The sequence below is a fragment of the Chinchilla lanigera genome, unplaced genomic scaffold (genome assembly GCF_000276665.1).
Source record: "Chinchilla lanigera isolate Chin_1 unplaced genomic scaffold, ChiLan1.0 scaffold00079, whole genome shotgun sequence".
NCBI lineage: Eukaryota > Metazoa > Chordata > Mammalia > Rodentia > Chinchillidae > Chinchilla > Chinchilla lanigera.
Genome location: NW_004955480.1, coordinates 6954374 through 6976109, shown reverse-complemented (window position 1 = coordinate 6976109; position 21736 = coordinate 6954374). Strand labels below are relative to the sequence as shown.

The 21736-nt window shown below is 39.5% G+C and overlaps 1 pseudogene; it reads left to right on the top strand.

Moving 5' to 3' along the window:
* Positions 1–11586: 11586 nt before the first annotated feature.
* LOC102024565 lies at positions 11587–13506 on the top strand (annotated as a pseudogene).
* Positions 13507–21736: the final 8230 nt, after the last annotated feature.

The following is a 21736-nucleotide window of genomic DNA, read 5'->3' as shown; positions in this document are numbered from 1 at the left end:
GGCTTTGGGCCTGACTTGTTCTTCTTTTTCTAAAAGTTTGAAGTGCAGCATTAGGCTATTTATTCGTTCTCTTTCTGTTTTCCTGATGTATGGTTCACCACTACAAATTTCCCTGTGAGGACTACTTTCATTGTATCCTGCAGATTCTGGTAAGTTGTATTTACATTTTTGTTTGTTTGTTAGTATTTTTATATTTCTTCTTTAATTTCTTCTGTAACCTATTGGTAGTTTAGGAGGTTGTTATTTAATTTTCAAGTGCTAATGGAGTTTTTGCAGTTCCTTTTGTCATTAATTTCCAACTTCCTTGCACTATGGTAAGATAATATGCATGGGATAATTTCAATTCATTTGCATTTAGTTAAGAATGCTCTATGGGATAGAATGTGGTCTTTTTTAGAGAATGTCCCATGTGCAGCTGAGAAGAATGTATATTCTGATGTTGTGGAGTGAAACATCAAAAGCTTTAAAAGCATGTATCTCACCTCTAGGAATTTAAGCTGAGGAAATATTATTTATGCATATACATTTAACCCTAAAGAATAAGGAGTAGCTTTTAAAGAGTATAGTATATCTACTCTGTACAGTAATATGTCCAAAAGAATCATCTATTCTTACTGTCATGATAAATGTTTGAAATATATTGTTAAGAGGCAAAAAGAAAGCAAATAATAAAGAAAAGTGTTTATAATGATTAGGACTAATTGCAGTATCCAACCAGAACCTGTCCATAGGATAAAGCATTTTCAAGTATTTAAAGTAATGTTACAAAATTTCTAGTGCCATAGAATTTCTATTAATTAAGTATGGTTTAGATTAATTTTTGTTTGAATTGAGCTGAATAAGATGTATGTTTAATACATCTAATGGAATATACCTTCTGCAGAGTTATGACTTACAACAAAATTTTAAAAAAGAAAGTTTTAAGTAATACAGGGAGAGCTTCACAATTATTAAATATAGGCTATACTGGACAGTAAGAGTCATTACAACTATAACACCCTTTGAGAGATCAACAAACAAGCTCCATTTATTATAATCTGTGTACTAATGCTCAAGTTCAGTGTAGTCTGATCATGTCCTCATTGCCAGGACCCTCACAGTGAATACTCAAGTATGGTAAATCCCCTGCCCCACTGCAACCTAAGTCCTGGCTTGGTGGTCAGCCCAGGGGAGTACTAACTCTGCAGAGAATCCATTTGGTTGACAGCATGCTGACTTGTATGGCTTCTACTAGGAATCTGGGAGTCATTATACACCCTTCATTAGCATTGAAAAACCATCTGTTGGTCATTAAAAGGCAAACATTACATATAATACATTAGGCCCTAAAAGCAATTTAATTAACATCAAGGTCTAGTGAAAATCCTCAGAAAAAATGGGGATTCCCAGATATAGGGTAACTTTGTATTTCCCTTTATCCCATAGCAGATGAGAAATTATGTCAGGCTGCAGTCCCCCAGCTCCAGGCAACGCCCCATGCAGATTCAATCAGCTCCGTTTGAGGTCAATGGCCAAATGGTTGTTTCTTTCAGGATTCCATGAAGTTGAATTTTTTAAAACTTTTGATAGCTCTGTTTGTAAGAAAATAATGCTATTTCCCAGATAGTGCTGGTACATGGTAGCTTTTCATTCAGGATTTGGTGTGACACAGTTGAAAGAACTGTACATTGGGAATAAGAAAACTGTATTCAACTCTGTGCAGCTTAGTCTGCATGATCTTGAACACATTCTTCGACTTTTCAGAACTGTCTTCATTCTCTGTTGAGTAGGCAATCTTTCTGGGGGCTTTGAAGATTCTACCTGACCCAAATTATCAAGTCAATCTTGGATTATCAGTGGGCCACTTTGAAATCTCAGACTCAAAATAGCCCAGACTCCAGTTAGCTTCCATGAAGCAGCATTTCAGTGTGAGGGCTGGGCCTGAGGAGTCAGTTCATATTCCAGTATTTTAGGAGACACAATACAGGATCCACTCCCAGCTGCCATTTTTCCAGAGAGTCTAATACATTGAAGTTAATGTTTGTGCTTCCTCCAATCTCTTCACACTGGTCACACTTGCCGGTGATCTCTCAGAGTGAAACTGCATATGAGGACACAGGGTTAACAAAAGACCAGACTCTACACCAAGCTAACTGCTGGGTTTCTTGCTGAGCCCACACAAAGGTCATTAGTCAACTGAATTCATAGATGCCCTGGCTGGTCCTCAGGCAAAAATCCTAGGCCTTGTTTAAGGAATTTCACTCACTACTCATGAGAAGTAAATCTTTCTGGGCACTTACTCTGTTCCAGTCTCCTACTCTGTTCCAGGCACCCTCTTGATATCAAGAATACGGAGACTTCCTCGACTGTATGAAAGAAATACGTAGTTCCTTTCCCTGGGGACTACACAGCTTTATGGAGGAAGCCAACAAAGGAGGCAAATTAAAATCCAATGCAATGATTGTGGAGAAAGAGAAAACAAAGTGTGCTTCCATCCCTCGCCATTCAAATGTGGCCCTAACACCACAGGATTGACTCAGAACTTCTTAAAAATGCAAACTCTGAGGGCCCAATGGCCCTGGGGGATCAGAGCCTACCTGTTCATTAGGTCCAGCTGACTCTTGTCTGCATTCGATTTTAAGGGAAGCTGCTCCAGGAGACCAAACGGGGTAACCATCCTTCCTGGTTTGTGTGAGACTGGGAGGTTTCCTGAAATGTGCGGCTTGACATGCTAGAACTGGGCTGGCTTCAGGCAATCAGAGAAGTACTGCAGGCCACACAGAAGGCTCAGTGAGCCACATGCAGCAGGTAAGGAGCAGCTTTCAGGAGCACAAAGCCTGAAATGATCACAGGGCAGTTCGGCAGATGGGAAAGGCTGATGAGACAGGGCAGTCGGTCCAAAGCCATAAATCTGCCTGTAGGAGCCTCACAACCTCGTTCCCAGGGGCCTAGCTTAGTATGACATTGCTTCAGCAGTTGTCAAGGGGACAGACTAGTGGGACCAAAAACTATGACTCAAAACTTCCTCCCACCCATAGTTCTACAAAAAGGCTGTACTGTTCTGGCTGTTAACTTGTGTATTAGGGGCTCTATTAAGGTTTTTTTGTACACACATCCCAAAGTGATTTGTTGCTAAAAAGAAAAATGGTTGGAAAAGCTCTGTGGTAGAGAAAAGATAGTCTTGATAAAGAAGAAAATCTATGTTTAAATCTCAGCTCTGGATATGTAACCATGAGCAAGCCACATAAATCTTTTTGAGCCCTAGTTCTTTATCTGTAAAGTTAGGGTGATGTCCAAAGTCCCCAAGATAATCCCCAAATTTGATGATTCACCAGACAGCCTTGCAGAAATCAGACAAGAGATTTTACCTATGGCATTAGTTCGATAAAGTGAAAGGTCATAGATTAAAGTCACTAAAAGAGAAAGGTTTCAAGGCTGCCCTACCTCTCAGGAGAGACAAGTGCAGGATTCCCATTGTCCCTTCCAGGTGGGACCAAACAAATAGCACTAATTCTCCCAGAAAAGAGGTGTGGCAACACATACGAAGCATTGCCAGCCACCAAAGCTTATTTGAGCCTTGATGTCCAGGGTGTTTATTGGGGATCACCACTTGGGCAAGGAGTACTCATGGACTGACCTTCCTTGCTCCACCTTCAGCACCCCCAGAGGTCAAACTGATATGAGCAGGGCCTCAGGAGAACAAAAACCACCACCCAGTGTAAGTCACACTGTTGATATAAGCTTGGTAAACGACCTAGGATGGGCCAAAGCTTCAGGTCCTCAAAGACATTGTGAACAGGCAGGATAATTTAAGACTTCACAGGTTATTACTCAGGAAACAGTAGAGGTCCAGTTCTTTCTTAGGAATGTGTAGGGATTGACCACCCTCAGTCTGCTGAATTGACCCCTTACTACATGAACAATAACAACCTTAATGTCAAAAGAGGCAGACACTTGTGTTCTGTGTATTTTGGATGGTAGATATAAGAAGGCTTTTCTTATTCCTTGAATAAGAAATAACTTTGCTCAGGCCTTCCTTATACTGTTCTATAATATTTTTCCTTCTCTCAGGCCATCTAGATCTTGTTGGTAACTACTCTGCCTAAGTTTTTTCACCCAAGAATTTCCCCAGATACTAACCCCACACTAATACCTTTTCTCACTCATTCTGGCAGCCATTCACAGGCATTCTCCTGTGCCTACTGTTTTGAAAAATAGAATGATATTATTTTTGTAAAAACAGTATATCCCTATTGTGAACTCAAGCAATGCCGAAAAGCAAACACACAAAAAACACGTAAAAACATTGCCTCAAATTATGCTGCCTCACACTAAACATCAATATTGTAGATGAATATTGTTCCACATAATTTTTTATATAGAAACATAGGTAAGTGATAGATTGGTAGATTTTTCTAAAAATAAAATCATGCTATAAATACTGCTTTTCATTTACAATGTATAATTTTATTTAAATTTACTCAAAAAATTTAAAATGAAATGATAGGAATTATTAACCTTAAAACATTTCTTTACCATATAAATATTTAAAAATTCTCCTGGTTAGAAAGCAAATAGTGAAGATCATCATGAGAGATTTCAGATGTTTTTAAACTACATGTTTCAGTTTTACCCAGCATTCACCAACTTCTTTGAACAAGGGAGCCATTAATACTCCCGTACTTCCTCACATCAACCCTCCCACCCCCTCCCAATTTTTGTTAGATAGATCATCATTTTTATGCTGTCAAGGTTTGTAGTATATGCAATTTGCTTTGTAAGAATAATTCTCACAATTATTTACTATTAGGTCTATATTTAAATTAGTTCAGTGTTCACTTCACCATATCCTTCATTCCTGAATTCTGTGCTTTAATTTGTCTCTTGAGTGGCCTGATTCCATTTTCAAGTCATTATTCCCAGCAGGAGGTGAAATGTTTCCTGAGTTACACAAGTTTTGTAAGCATGTCTTCCTGTTGTCCTGTTCTTGAACTATATCTTGGTTATATTTGACATTTTTAAATCATACTTCTTCCAGAAAATAGAGACATTAATCTCTTGCCTTTACCTGTTGAAGAACTCTGTGGTCAGGCTTCCTGTCTCCTGCCTCCATGACTGACGTCTGCTGGATGCCTGGTGAGCTCACTCTTTTTCCTGGAAGCCCAACAACTGAATGAGAGCATCTCTCCACATTGCATTCTCTCTCTGCTTAGATGTTCTGCTTCAATTTTTCTGAAGCAGGGCATAGACTCTTTTTTTTTTTTTTTTTTTTTTTTTTTGGTTTTTCTCCCGTACCAGGAACCTAGCTCACGACCTTGCACTTGCCAGGCAGGCGCTTTTGCCGCTGAGCTAAATCCCCAGCCCCTGGGGGCATAGACTCTTAATCTGAAAACTTATGCATTGCTTATTGCATTACATCTTCAAACAGTTTTCTGTTCTATTTGTTGTTTTCTCTATTTCAAGGACCTCAGTGTACATTTGCTAGCTCACACATGCATGTCTTTAAAGTACACCTTCCCTGGAATTTCAGAACTGTACATCCACCCACCTTGTATCTCAGCTTAAAATAAAAGTTAAACTTATTTCCAAAATCAGATTCTAGTTCCTGTCACAAACATGCTCCTACCACAATCTTCTCCATCTCGCAAATGAAACTTAATCCTTCTCAATATTCAGACCCAAAGCCTGGAGTTATTCTTGGCTCCTCTTTTGCTTCCATGCCTCATATTTCTCCTTCTACAAAATTTTTTATTATCTCTTCTTTCAAAATACAAAAATCTGACCACTTGTTACTAACAGTCCTATTTTCATTCATTTTCTGCTACTATAATAGAATACCACAAACGGGGTAATTTATAAACACTGGAGGTTTACTCAGCCCACAGTTCTGGTGGCTGGGAAATTGAAGAGCAAGGTGTGTCATCTGAGGGCCTCCATACTTCCTCACACTATGGCAGAGGGCATCACAGAGCAAGGGGGCATGTGAGACAGTAGGGCTCAGAGCAAGGTGGCATGCACTAGACAGAGCCAGTTTTCATAACAATCCACTCTTGTGGTAACTGATTGACTCACACGATGTTGGCATTAATCCATTCATAAGTGTGGAGCCCTCTTTACCTAGTCACTCTTAAAGGGCCAACCTGCTTCTATCATGGTAACACTTAAATTTCAACATTGTTTTGGGGAAGGCATTCAAACCACAGCACTCCCTGCTCTAACACTCGATCATCTCTTGTTTAAATTACTGCAAGAACTTCCAACCTGGGCCCCCTGCCTCCACCTTCCCTCAGTCCACACTGTCCATTTTTGACAGAGGGGTCAGGGTTGGCCCAGTGACCCTGTCTCTCTTTTGCTCAGAGTGTTCTTGGAATCCCCACAGTAGCCCACAAGGGGATCCGAATATGACCCTTTGTCTCTCTGTGCTTATCTAGCACCCACCCCGTGATTAACCCTATTCCAGCCACACCAGTCCTCTAAAACTCCAGACATATCAGGTGTGTTGTGACTCCAGGGCCTTTTCATGTGTGTTCTCTTTTCCTAAAACTTCCTTCCCCGAAATGTCCTCGGGGTTGATGGCCTTGCTTCCTCTGGTCTCACCTTCTGGGTCTCCTATGAGGTCTTCTGTGACTATGCAGTATAAAATAACAGTGCCTCCCCCAAGGAACGCTACTCCTTTACTTTGCTGTTGTTTCTCCTTAGTCCTTATCACCATCTGCCCTAGCGACCAGTTTATTTGTTCATCAGTGAACTCACTGAAGACTTTATTCTACAGTATGCTCCATAATATTTATTAAGTGAATTGAGTGATTATTAGATATATATTTCACTGCCCTTCCTCTCTATGAGTGTACATTTGCTTTCTTTTCTTGCTCTTTTTCATGCTTTCATTGTGCTGATTTCCAACCTTTTCACATTTCCAGTAATTGAATTTGCAGCAATGCCCATTCTCTTCTATACTTATTTAGTTTTGTTTTCTTTAATTCTATAATGAAAATATTTTATTCTACCATTTTTCTTCCCTAGAGCTGCAATGTCCTCCTGCATCATGTCCAGTGGCTTTATCCTCTCATCTTTGAGCCCTTGTTTTTACTGAATTCACACTCCTACGAGGTCCTACAACAATGACAAACACTTGTAGGGAATTGCCTTCTGTTGCTTGGATTGTGTTTTCTTCAAGGCTGGATTCTCTGTATATATTTTGGATGGATTTTGTTTTCATTTTTACCATTGTTTACTTGTGTAGTTCTTATACCTTCTGTTTCCCTTTTTCTTTTTCACCTTGCTCTTACTGATGAGGTCTGGATACAACTTCTCTTTATTCAGATGGTTGCCTGACTTTCAAGTCAAGTTCATTTTTTCCTCAAAGACCTCCTTTGAAGATAGGTGTGGTTTCCACTGGTGCATCTTTTCAGGAACCTGAGTCTTGCATGGAGATGGACAGAGACAAATGACCAGTGTGAAAACTTCTATTGGGTGCAAGAATATGCTGAGGGCAGGGAAAGTAAGTTACTCCAGGGGGAAGAGAGATTCCCCAGGCTTCATTGTTCTGATGTAGCTTGGAGCCCTGGAGTTCACACTTTATCAAAGCACATGCTTCTTCCAGACTTCTTTGTTTCCCAGGTGTTACTAGTTTCACCCTAGTTGTTCTCTCCACTAATTTTCTTTTTTTTTTTCTTTGGTTTTTCTCCGGTACCGGGAACCGAACTCACGACCTTGCGCTTGCCAGGCAGGTGCTTTTGCCGCTGAGCTAAATCCCCAGCCCCTCTCCACTAATTTTCAATTAAAGGAAGGAATGAATAAGATTAAGATTGTTTCTCCACAGATGTAGGTGGCATATATGAAAATTAGATTAGTTGCTAGTGTTCCCAAACAAAACACCATAAACTAGATACATTAAACAATAGAAATGTACTTATTAACATTTCCAGGGGTGAAGTCTAAGGTCAAAAATGTCAGCAATTGGTTTCTCCTGAGACCTCTGACCTAGGCTAGCAGATGACCACTTTCTCACCGTCTTCACGTGGTCTTTCTTCTGTGCACACATCCCTTGTATTTCTTCTTCTTTATTTAGAACACTGATCCTGTTGGATTAGAATTCCACCCTAAAAAACACATCTTAAACTAATCATCTATTTGAAGACCTTAAACCCCAGGTCACTTTCTGAGCTGTTGGAGGTCAAGCCTTCAACCTATAAATGGTTAAGGTCTTAGGATACCACCCAAAACAATTTTCAAATTGTAGTTGACTTCTTGGTTATAGCTACACAAGTCAGTGTCCAGCTAGGAATCTCCCCATGGTCCTTGCTGCACTCTACTGCCCCTCTGAACAGATTCTTTCTTTTTCCTGGACTCTTGTTGTTGGACTGTGGTTGACTTGCTTCAGCTATTTATTTGTTTTGTGAGGAACTCGTGATGGGTACAAAGGCAGTTTTCGCATCATGAGTTCTAATTCAGCAGAGATTTGTTTTCAACAAATCTGTCTTGAGCATACCTTGAGGATCAGAAAATGTGCTGTCAGGACAGGTACGTGGCCACAACATGAAGCAAGCCAGCACATTCTACCCCTTATCACCCACATTTCTTGCTTGTCATCTTTTCTCTCCAACCTAATCATGACTGGTTAGGAGAAATTTTTTTCATTCTTTTTTCTTCTCTGCCTCAGTGCTTTACCCATTTCTTTGGCTGGTTGTATGGTTCAAAACAAATCAGTTTTAAAAAGAAATATGTGTAAGAACTCTAAAAGGTTCTATCATAACGTTATTCATTCTTAGTCCCAAAGAAAGAAAGAAAGAAACCTGCCTGATTTTCTTCTGATTTTGAAGGAAGGGAGGGGAAAGTCTCACATCTGGCCAACTTTTAGCTCTGAACATTTTGCATAATCAGTCGGAAACCCTTTGTTAGCAGGCCAGATGGCTGCTGCACCCCAAAAGGAAATTAAATATGTAGGCAGTGGCAGTTCACGGGAGGAATTAGAAATTCCTTTCTAAAGAGAAAGGACTTCATCTGGTGCTGCCCTGTAGGTGTGGTTAATAGTAGCCATTGGTTTCCTAGCAACCAAGCCCTTTCCCTTTCAGAAGTTATTTTCATACCCAATGCTTAAATGAGCTCCAGAGACACTGGAGGATACATCTAGTACCCACAATGCCTTTCAGAAGATCAAGGAAAGCCAAGACCAATAACCATAAGAGAGATGGTAGCGTCTGCCTTGCTGGCCCAGTTTCCCTGATCCCACACTGATGCTTCCACCTATGAGACCAGCCCCTGCTCACTTGTCACACACTCCTGGCCTCAACAAACCATAGTCCAATATTCAGGACCCTGGAACTACTCTTGACCCATAAAAGTTTTCTAAGAAAAATCTTGGATATTTCAATCTTCATAATTTGAAGTATTCACTAATTGTACTTGTACAACCATTAATATCTCTTCTGGATTACTGCAGCCCACTGATCTCCTGCCTCCAAGACTTTCCATCCTGGGTCAGTCTTGAACATGCTTTGGCGATTTATTTGAACATGCAGCTGGAATTATCTTTGCAAAGAGAACTTCTCATTTCTGCTCCATGGGACCTTTTTGCAGTCTGTCTCTTGCTTCGCTCTCCAGTTCTTTGATTTTTCCATCTTTACCCTTTCTTTACCCAGATCGTATTATTTGTATCTTCTTGAACACACCAGTCTGCTTCCTGCCTACTAGGGTTTGGAGATACCCCAAGTACTCATGTGCTCAAGTATTGATCCCCCATGTAGCAATATGAAAGTTAATGGGATGTTTAAGAGGTGAGACTTAGTAAAAGATTATTAAGATGTTGGTGATACTGCCCTTAGAGGTGTTTAAGTACTTTTCAGGGGCCTCAGTTAGGTTTTATGAAAAGGTTGCTATAAAAGAGTAAGACTGGCTGCTCTTCAATCTCTGACTTTCTGTCTATCACATAATCCCTCTTACCCCATACTGTCATCATGATGTCATCCACCATGATGTGATACAGTCAGAGAGGCCACACCTGAGCTGGCATCATGCTGTTTGGACTTTCTGCCTCAAAACTATGGGTGAAATAATCTTTTCCAGCAACAGTAAGCAGACTACAACATCACCTCAATGTCATAAGACGTGCTTTTTCTTCTGTAGTTTATACCCTAGCCTCATTTTTTAAATTGCTCGATTCCCTTGGGAAGTCTTCCCTAACATGTCTCTATGCCTAGATCTGCTTCATATGTTCTCCTACTTCTCTAACACTACAGGACTCTTAGTTTATGTCTCTAAGAAAAATACACTTTTATTGTTCACTTACTTAGCTGCATCTGCATATATGCACAAATCTTTTTTAATGGCAAGGAGGTGTGTCACTTTTTCCCATATTCTCCAGGTCCAGAACAGAGTCACGTACAGAGGAATAGATGCTAAGTAACTACACTGAGTGAGTAGATGGCAAAGCAGTCGGGATGATTTGGCTCCTATCTAAGTCTTCCCATAGAATTTTTCCTGTTCTGCTCTAGATGGAAGTTCTTCATTTATGAGATGTTAGTTGAGCAGTATGGAAAGAAATAAATACATTGGTTAAAGGCAGACTCAAAAATCTGCATTCTAACCTCCTTGAACATAGGCATTAGAGGTGACATAGCCACAGGATGATAAAAAATGTCTACAATCTGATACTGTTGAAGAAACCTGAGATATTATCTGAAATAATCTAGTGGGAGAGTGGTTTCATTATAAATGATTACAGTGATGTATTTAAATGCCTTCTATATCTACAAGTACAAAAGCCACTGCATTATTGAGCATGTCTAATTAAAGCCTGAGCCAAACAATTTCTATTTTAATGGTAAGAGCCAATCTGTTTTAATGGTAAGAGCCAATCTGTTTGTGTGTGCAGTTGCCGATTTTTGCAGGTTAGGGGCATGTCTCCTAACCAACTGGCTAAAATCTGCTTCAATGCATCTTTCACATATTAGTTTGAACTTTGTCCCTTACAACAGCCCAAGAAAAAAGTATTCATTCTTCCACATTACTCTTTAAAGATTAGGAGACTATTTTCCTGCACTCCTTTAGCCTTTTGTTCTCTAGACTGAATTATTTGGGTTCCTTCAACTACTGTTCATGAGAGCTAGTTTTCAGAGACTTGCTCAACTGCTAGTCACCAGCCATTATATGTTTTATCATACACATCCATCCTAGTTGACAGAAAATTACTAAATTCTAACTGTCAAGACTGTAAGGGCTGAGATTTTAAACTCTTTGCAAGTTAAAAGGTCAGACTTTTAAAGTTTCATAGGTGCAGGTAAAGATGTAAGACTCCAGGGTTAGAAATATGAACAACATAGAAAAAGCAAAGGCTGAAGCATCATTGCTCTTTTTTTTCCAGTTCCCTAACCCCAAATCCCACAGAGAGATATGGCAAGGACCCCAAGTCACCTGCATACACAGTAGGTTGCATTTTACAAGAGGAGCCATGAGCTTAAGAATACCATCTTTTAATATAGCCTGCAAGCAAATCTGCCCCGCCGTTGCTCTGAAAAAGACATGATCTTTATCTTCCAAGGCTATTTATTATACAAACTTGCTCAAAAACACATTGCAGGAAAGGTTATCAATGTCTCTCCATGCACGATGTCCAAAAATGTGAAAGTACAATACATAATTGTGTATCAGAGGCCACACCCTATCACATGAGGAAACGGGCAGAGGCACAGAGATCAGCACCTGGTCAAGGACCTACACTTTGGAAAATAGTGTGGCCACTACTTGTCTGGAAGTGAACAAAGGGTGTGGTGCCTGCATAATAAATACACATCAGGGAAAAGTCTGAAACCAGGCATAGGGATGAATGCTATGCACTTTTTCCCCAAGGGGCTGGGCTGCAGGAAAACCCTGCCCTAGAGTGGATCCAGGGCACCCACACCATCCACTACATCTAATCCTCAGCCCCTGGTTCACACACTCCTCCCATGTGCACATCTACAAGTGGCAGTTTTTGCCTCAGTGTCTTGAGGATATTGACGTCAATCTACGAAAATTAAATTCTCAACCATTTGTGACTGGTGGACAATCAGCAGAGGTGTTTCCCTGGCTTTTCAAATAATGGAATATTACTAAATTTTCAATGGAGTATGATTCTGAACCTTTTGGAAAAGAACAGGGTGCAGCTATTCAGAAACTGGCTCCTGAAGCTGGAGCAGAAGTCAATGTACAATTTTCACATACGTTATATGACAGACAAAATCACAGAACTCAGTGGTGGACAATTGCCTCTAATCTATGAAGGGTTTCAGACTCTCAGCAAAACGGAACCATTACAGACACAAGTGGAGACATTTATTTCCGAAAAGTACACAGCTTCTTTGTCTGATGACCATGATGAGAAATATGGAATTCCTTGCCTGAAAGATCTAGGTTTTGATATCAATGGCTTATCTTTTGCAGTAAGACCAGGCGGAGAAACTGAAGCACTTAGGAAACTGAACTCATTTGCAAAGAAAAGCTTGCAAGGCAGTTTGAAAAACCTCAAATGAGTGCAAATTCTCTCCTTGCAAGCCCTACTGGACACAGTTCTCATCTCTGATTTAGTTGTTTGTCATGTCAACTTTTACTTCAAATTAACAGATCTCTACAAAAAAAGATAATGAACAACTCCCTTCCCCTTTTTCTTTATGGGAAACTATTATGGCATGAAATTTTTTATGCAGCAGCAAATAATCCATATTTTGATGAAATGAGAGGAAACTCCATCTGTGTTCAGGTTCCTTGGGATAAGAATCCTGAGGCATTAGATAATTGGGCAAAAGGTCAGATAAGATTTCCATGGGTTGATACCATCATGGCCCAGCTTTGCCAGAAAGGATGGATTCACCACTTAGCCAGACATGTAGTTGTACTTTCTGAACTAAAGTGACCTTGGGAGTGTTTGGGAAGAAGGAATAAAGGTATTTGAATAATTACCATTTGATGCAGATTGAAGCATAATTACTGTAAGTTGAATGTGGCTATACTGTAGGTTTTTTCCCAATAGTTTTATCACTGCTATTGCCCTGTAGGTTTGAGTAGAAAAAAAAGATCCCAGTGGAGACTACATCAGGTGTTATTTGTCTTTCCTAAATGGCTTCCCTCAAAATACATCTGTGATCCCTGGAATGTACAGAAGGCATCCAAAAGGTAAGAGTTTCATAGGAGTTAATTATCCCAAACCAATGGTGAAATATGCTGAGATCAGCAACCTGAATATGGAAAGAATAAAGGAGATCTATCAGCAGTTTTCACCATATAGAAGACTAGGTCTTCTTGTACTAGTACCTTCCAATCCTAATGAGAACAGCGGTCTAATTCGGGTACATCGCTGGAGAAAACAACTCAGGTTATAACAACAGTGAATGTTGCTCCCAAGGGAGTAGTATTTTACCTTATACTCATAGAAACAGTATGCAGACATCTGTTGAAGCAAGAAAGAAGCTTCATGAGTACTAGTCTCAGGAGTGAGAATATCCTTGTTAGGAAGAAGATGCTCAGAGTATTGGTCCCCAAGTCCAAAGATGACTCCAACTGACTCTAACTGGAAAACATTAAGAAGGAATATGTTACAGCTGAAATTGACAGGAGAGTCAATACATTTCAATTGCATTATTGAAAACTTCTTCAGTGATGGAAAGCTTTACATTTGAATGCATTATTTCTAATGATGTCTCTATAGTTTGCAACTGTTTAATGAATTTCACATAGAAAAAGTGATAATTTATACATAAAGAATTTGGTAAGATAATTTACTTAATGTTAATATAGTCACAATTAGTATGGACCTATCAAAATATTTTGATAACTTTTTATGTATGGTAAACCGTTAAATGACACACTGATATTCTAGTGGAATACTTAAAAGTTTTAGAACTCATTGTAGGGAAATAGGAGGTTTTTAGAATGTTTTAAGACTTTGTTAAAATTTTAGGACAAAATTTTGACAATATTTCTTGACCTAACTTTGTAATAATGTTCATAATAATGTTTTAGAAATTATACATAATCAAAATTGGTATCCTTTGTTAACACATGATATATGTTTTTAAAGTTTCATATATGCCTAAGCATGTAAATGGTCATGGGTTAAGCTCTCTTTGTCTCTCTGATTTTGTTGATTTATAGCTAAAGTGACTTTGTTATTAAAGTCCACATACAAGTATGGAAAGGAATTATATCCTATATCCCTTACAGATACCAGCATTCAGAAAATGAAACAGTGATACATGGACCATACAAAAGAAAAAATTTGGAAAGAGCTCTGTCTCTGGAAGCAACAGTATGAACATCAACTTCAGGTTCTTGGAACAGAAAGTACTTGAACCTCAGAAAATCTGTGGTCATGACACAAGGAGAACAACAGCCAGGGTACACAAATCTGCTGGTTCGTTAATCTGAGCACTTTTCTCCCCCCACTGAAATGTGTATTTAGTGAAACAGGGGTTAGAATCCATGGAATCCCCTTAAGAATGAATTCTGGATTCCCTGTGGCTAGTGGCACTTTTATTTATTACTTTAATTATGCTTATTGTAGTCAGCCCACAAGATGAAGCAAAGGGCATGTGTTTGTGGAAAATGGTATTATTATGGAAATTTCTAGGGACATTTTCTGAATATAACAATACAGAGCCAGCTAAATTCCAGGAAAAACTCTTATAAAAGTATAACAGAAGTTTTATCAGAATTTTTAGGTTAACTCAATCAGTCACATGCCTCAGGGCTTGAGAGGAAGTTCAGTTTTATTCATTTGTTCATTCAACAAGTAGATATTGAACTGTATCAGGCACTATTGCAGGTGAAGAAAATAGAGCAATTAACAAAGCCCTAACCTGCCCACATAGAGTTTACATCCTAATGTGGGAATCAGAAATAAAATAGGAAAATACCTAGATAAATAATGTCCAGGAGAAGGAGTCTGCAGAGTAATATCAGAAAGATGGCACAGTAGGATTTTCCAGTGCATGTCCCATAACAAAAACATCAATTTGAACAACCATTCATGCATGAAAAAGCTAAGGAATTCAAGGGTTGAGAGGTTACATCATCTGAATATAGCATAGAAATGAGAAGAGAGGCATTAAAGAGGGCACAAATTTCTATTTCGCATTATCTACTTTGCTCCTTCCTTTCCCCCACTCACACAGTACAATTCAGAGATACATATCCTCCGTTGTGAGGGAGGAAACAGAAGTGAGCACTTAACTTCTCTGTGGACACCACCATCAGGCCTGACTCGATGATAATCAGTACAAGGCTGACCCCTGTGAACCCACATTCCAGGTTGCTCATTACCAGGCCAGCCCACATTTCTCCTGACTCCAAGCAAACCCCTACTTTCCAGCCACTAGGCTGGCTCCTGCAAAATTAGGCATTAGTCGCACTCCAGCAAAGACTAACACCCATGGTTACAAACTTCAGACCCACACCAAAGCCAGGGTCAGCCTTGTAGACCCAGGCTCAGAAAAAACTCATGGACCCAGGCAGCAGGCTGGTTTTCAAACACCTAAATTCTAGGCCAGCTCCTCTAAACCCAGGCTCCAGAGTCATTGCAGCACCAAAAGAGCCCCTGTATCTCCAGACACCAGCCCTCTATTCCCATGGGTTCACCCCTGTAGACTTGGTCTCCATGCTAACCCCAATGTGCCCCCAAACTAGACTGACCCCTGTGGATTGAAGGTCTAGGCCTACCCCATGGACCCTGCCACCACACCAGCCCATCTGAAAATTACAGTAGCAAGCTCCCTTGAAAACTCTACCAGCCAGCCCACCTAGAGCCTCTACAAAAGCAGACTGGTGAAGAACTTTCATTGTCAATGCTGCTTTGTAAAGATTAGAAGAAGTGTCTATTTCTTAAAATGTGCCCACAACAACACAGGACAGACAACAAGTATCAAGCATAGTGATGGAAACATGGTGCCACCAAAAGAACAAAATAAAGCGCCAGGAACTAACCATATCATAATGGTTATCTACAATAGCCTTTTAAAAGCTCAGTCAGCTGTAGACAAAACAGCTATACAACAAAATGAAAACAGGAAAACAGTAATGTTTGCCTACAATCAAAATTCACCAAAGAGATAGAAACCATTCAAAGGAACCAAATAGACATTCTGGAGTTGAAGATCACAATGACTGAATTGAAAAGTTCCATAGAAAGTTTCAACCACAGAGTCAATCAAGTAAAGGAAAGAATCAGCAAACTCAAAGACAGGTAATTTAAAATTGCCTAGTCAGACTAATAAAAAGAAAAGAAATGAAAGTGAAGACAGCCTATGGCAATTATACAATAACATAATATGGTCCTTGTAATAAGTGAGCTATGCTAAACACAAAAAATATAAATACAAGATCCCACTTATCTGTGGAAGCTAAAAAAAATCTGGCTCATAGAAGTAGATTGTAGAATGGTTGGTGTTAGGGCTGGAGATGAAAAAATAAAGAGGTGGTAGTCAAAAGGAACATATTTTCAACTATACAGGATGAATAAACTCTGGAGCTCTGTTGTATAGCATGATGACTATAGCTAATAATACTGAATTGTGTACTTGAAATGTTTTAAGAGAATCTTAAATGTTTTCACCACCTAAAAGAGAATGCTTCTTATGTGAGGTGATCAACATGCTCATCAGCTTAATTATGGTAATCACTTCACAGTGTCTAGGCCTACCAAGCACCATGTTTTTTTTTTTAATATATACAATACGTCAGTTAAGCTGGAGGTATAATTCAAGTAATAGTACTTGCAATATAGAATATGAAGCAGGACAAGGTGTTAGAAAATGATAAATCATGGCTCACTGGTTAAGACTGGGTGGTCATGATACATCATTCTGAGATGATCTGAATGAATTAATGAATCTGAATGAATTGTCTACAAGAAGGAATAGCAAGTGTAGAGATCAGAAGTGGTTTTGGAAAGTCAAGATGGATGTGGCTAAGAGGAAGTAGCAAGATGGCGCTTGGTTGTAGATGGGATTCAGCCTTTGTTTGAAGCGACATGCCTTAAACCATATTGTAAAGTGGGTTTTCCCCATACTGAGACACATGACTTCTTTGTCCTTATATTCATCCACAGTAACAAACTGAGAATGTTAAAGCTATCACAATGTGGTTTGAGACAGTTTTATAAACTCTGTATTATCCTCCCATGTTAATATTTTTCATGGGTTCCTCATTAATTGCCATGTAAGTAGAAGCACTTTTGGTATCTCAGGAACAGTTGGCCAATTCTCCAACTTCACCTATCATGCTGCACCACTCTTCTACCTTAGGATTTATCCATGATGAGGTCCTTGTAGGCCGTACACCAAGCTACTCCCTTGGCTTTTCCTTCTGCTTCTTCAGCCTGGAATGTCTTTGCCCTCTCTTCTTTCTCTTTCCTTGCATGCACTCTTCAAGACTGAACTTGGACATCACTGTTCTAGAAAACCCTACCTAAATATTCAATCTGGATAAAATTCTCTATTGTGTCTTTATTTCTTTCTTGTACCTTTCCACTCTCAACTGCAATTATTTATTTATTTTTACTATATTTTGAATTCAGTTCTTGGAAGGGAGGATATCTTGAATTTCCTCTCTATATTTTCAATTCTTAATGTAGTATGTTTCTTATGATAAATGCCCAATACTACTCTTGGAGAATGAATGAATGAATGAATGAAAGAATGAAATGTTCTATCTTTTAATGTTCTTTCTATTAGCAAGAAGAGTTTGAATATACACCTCTGGACTACTATGCCAGTTGTTCTCAGCATATTGGAAACATTTATTTTAGTCTTTTCAAAATATAATTCATAAATAATTTTAAATCTGTAATGCACTAATCCATCAGAATATTTGACAGTGCTATTATCCTGTAATAATTTTAGTATTATTACATGTAGTCTTTTGGGATCACTTTTTGTCCTCAGAATTAAGCCCACTATTTGATTCCAGCAAAGATTTTGTATTTCATGGTCTGAGAGACCCACTTAAGGGTTAGCAGACCCTGAAACTCCTAGAGAAATATAACCCTTCTTTAGGTATAATTGTTCTGGGGTCAGTTTGCAAGAACTTAAATTTTTCCTGTCATTATATGGGTTCAAAACAAAACTCAAAGTCTATAGCCAGGATTACTTAAAGTAGAATGAATTAAAATGGTTAAATGAAATGCCACTTAGTTGCTACTATTCAAAGTATGTGTAGTTTTTAAAAAAAATTTTGATCCTTTTAATGGCAGAGCCTAAGACAAGGATTTGAATAAGACAATTATTTGAGATGTGCTGGGAAGAGGGAAAATAAAAAAGAGTAGAGAAGGTAACCAATAAAAGATGCACTATTCAGTCACCTACACTGGTGGGTGACTAGAGCTTCATCCCAGAGGAAATAATACAAAGCACACTCCTCACAAATATCCCACTCAAGAAAAAGTGAGGGACGAGGGCTGTGCACACAGTCTCACCCAAGAGGCACTGACTGAGGGTTGCTTAGGAGTTGTTAATTTCCAAATACTTCATGACAGTTGCACTTGGAAGCAAAAGGGGAAAAGTCCCAGGCCCACAGATACAGCTATTGGTAGGCAAGTTGAGAGACAGGAATGGAACATTGATAGTGTCCTCTAAACATGCTTGCTTTGCAAATACATGTCTCTGAACAATAATGAGGTCGATTCTGAACTCCTACCTCCAGGAGCTCTTCTTCTCACCGAATAAGAATAAGTCCCCATCCCCTTCAATGAACTCATATAGGACCAGCACTTGGGGTATGAAAAAAGCTACAGCACCTAGAAAACAAAGGGAGAAACTCCCCAGAGTTAACAAAAAAAAAAAAAAAAGCAGGCACCCAGAATTTTACAAAGTATACCAAAAGTACACAGTAAAGCTGGAATAAAAATCAGTTGGTAAAGATTCCCCTTAAATTGAACAGTGATTCACCACAGAAATAATAGTTAAGAAAAAATTATGAGGTCAAGATGCTGTGGAAAGCACTCCTGGAGATCAAAACGAAGAGAAAAAGGAAGAAAAAGGGATCCAATCCAGGGCAGGATATAAGATGCTTTCTTGGTCTAATTGAATCAGTTATCTTTCACTCCTTACAGAGAAGGGCCTGAATATCGTTTGTGCTCATAAAATAGTATCCCAAATACGGCATTTGGGCAAGCTGAGCACTTCGAGCTCAATAACATTAGAAGGCTTCAGAAGCAGCCATGGAATCCAGGTCTCTCTGAGCTTCTCCTGCTCTTCTGGCTCTTGCTTCACATTCTCCCTTGAAGTGAAGCACAGAAACCAAAATACTTCTTCCCTAGACAGGTCATAGAAACTAGAACTCCTTTCCTCCAAAGCCAGCCATTCAAAGCTAGTATTATTACTCTTGCCTTCACCCACTTTTCTTTCTGTCACATCTGGCTCTAAAGAAATTCCCTGACTTAGCCTGTATGATAAGAGTAGATTACAAGAGCCATATTCCAGAGGAATCCTGTCCCAAACCTGGGAGAAATAAAGCTTCAACTAAGAAGCCAAGAAAAATCTGAACCAACAACCGTAGTCAATTTCCCCACCCAGTCTGTTGCTATTACATCAGATCCTTTCTGTCTGACTGGACTTCTACCCCGCTGTCCCTACTTCATCCAACCTAAGCATAAAATAGACATTTTCCCTTGTGTGTGTAAATATTCATTCATAAGATTGTATCACATATGAGAATGATTAAATATATTTGGGTTTTTCTGCTAGTTAACATCTCCCATTATAGAATTGTTGGCTGCAACTCTTACCACAAGAAGGAAACCCCTTTCCATCATTCCAATACTGCTATCAGATCATCACTGTACAGGAGGTTCTTCTAAGTATTCTTGTCTAATCACATACATTTGCTCTTTCCATAGTGAGAGATTAGTCTTGCTCAACTAATCCTATTGTCGTCTCCGTAAAATTCTGGGGTAAAGAACCTACCAAGGTGTGCCTGTATTCAGATACAAGGCCTGGAAGAGTATGATGCGGTTTTTGCTTGGTCAAGAGTCTAGCACTCAGGAGATACAAACCTTGAAAGCAACTTCTAAACATACACACACACACACACACACACACACACACACACACGGATTGCTAGTGGGTATTCTGGCTTCACATCACAAAACATCTCCTGAACAGCAGGAATTTTAATTAAATCAGGAAAAATCTAATTTGGCCTAAATTTGCTTGCAATAAAAGGTGTTAAGAACAGAAATTGTTCTGCAATATGGATATGTGTGGAAGAGATAGGCTTGATCTATTGACAACTGCAATGAAAAGTGATGTTGAAAATATGAGCCTACCAAAGATTCCACAGAGCCCAAGAATGCTAATCTGTGATATCCCGATTACAGAAAGAGATATATTATATTCTATAGTTTGCCACACACTCATGAAGGTAATTTTATCTAAAGATACATCAAATATAAGAGGTTGGCCCCTGATAACCCCCAAAAGGAAAGTTGTGAGTAAAGCATTATTCATTCTAAAGATCAAAGTCAAGGGTTGGACAGAGAAATGATGCATTTTACTTCTTTATTCAAAACACAACTTACAGGGCTGATCAGTAGACCTTTGACAGAAGAGAGGAAAGGATGACCACCAGAATTAGACAGGTCTGATGAAAAGATAAAAGGGTAGGAAATTTGAGGATGCCAACAAGAGAGGCTTTGAAGCTGTGTACCATGGAATCCAGACCAAAGAAAGGGAACCAACGTAAAAGGAGTGAGGTGGCAAAAGATATTGGGAGCACTGAGCTTGTGATAGGGCTAAAAATCAGAAGTATTGTAAGCAACAGAGTAAGCTGAAAGGGGGAAAATTCAGGTCATCTTGGGATACGGAAATTTGCATTCTTTTAAGTGCAGGACTCCTAGCAATAATCACAGGTGTGGGTGGTTGCAGGGAAGTAGGTATAAGGATCATGGGAACCACAAAGAAAAATGAGCTTGGAAGAAGGGTGGCTCATCCACTGAGATGCTGCCTGTGATAGAAAAAGGAATTGGAGTGAAGAGGAAAACAGCTCCACAGCTGCCAAAGTCTTGAGTGGAGAAGGGGAAGAGGTCAGGAATTAAGCAAATAAAGGTGAAAGAAGTAGTAAACAGTGGTGTGGACAAATGCCATTAGCCTCAGAGGAAGGGGGCTTTTTGCCCATGAGGTGAACAAGTAATGGTCTGGAAGGAGCTACGAGAACTTCTTTATACTTGGATCCTCATGAGTCTTAAAGTGTGGGAGAAAACTCAGCTTCCAGCCAAGGAGGAAGCAAGTGGCCCCTCTGATCCAGCTGCTAGGTCAGTGAAGCTGTATTCCCAAGCATGTCCTGCACAATGGTAGTCCCCCATCAGCAGTACAGACAGACACCCAAATAACACAGAACAAAAGTTTCACAGTCATCTGAGTTTGAGATATGCTACACAACAGACCCTTCTGTAGCAGCATCGTGTTACAAACTGAACCATTAGGGAAGCACTATACAATAGAAATATGTTTTACTCTGTATTTTTCATGTATATCTGACACTGACTCATTGCCCTGGGAGAAATATCCCTTAACACTTCACTGAACAGTTACCTTATAGCCCCTTGAGAGAGGCTGAGTTAAAATAAGGGAAGAAAGAGGCCTCAAAGGAAGGTAAAGAGGTTGCAGACAGAAAGGCAGAGCATGGAGTATGAAGCCAGCCTGGCTGGTGGTGAATTCTTGCTCAGCCACTTCTTGGCTCTGTAACCCTGGGCCAACCATTTCAACTCTCTGTGCCTCAGTTTACTTGCACT